Raw genomic sequence first — 249 nt, 5'->3', positions numbered from 1 at the left:
TAAACAAAGTCTGTTTTTACACCAGTTCCTCTTCTGTGTATGTGCATATGCTGCACCATCAACCTGCATTTCCCATCTGCAATTGCAAAGGCTATAATTGTCACCCGTCCTTTTGCTAGTGATGAGTGCGCCATATTTCTTCAATATTGCGCTGCAGGCTAAAGATACTTATCATAATTTTTGTTCAGAATCACCAAACGGCTCCTATTTTCAATGGTTATGTCCACCTGTCTGTCTGTTTGATGTTAC

The sequence above is a fragment of the Penaeus monodon genome, chromosome 29, assembly GCF_015228065.2.
Source record: "Penaeus monodon isolate SGIC_2016 chromosome 29, NSTDA_Pmon_1, whole genome shotgun sequence".
Lineage (NCBI taxonomy): Eukaryota > Metazoa > Arthropoda > Malacostraca > Decapoda > Penaeidae > Penaeus > Penaeus monodon.
The sequence above is the reverse complement of the archived record's forward strand: the minus strand, read 5'-3'. Positions refer to the sequence as shown.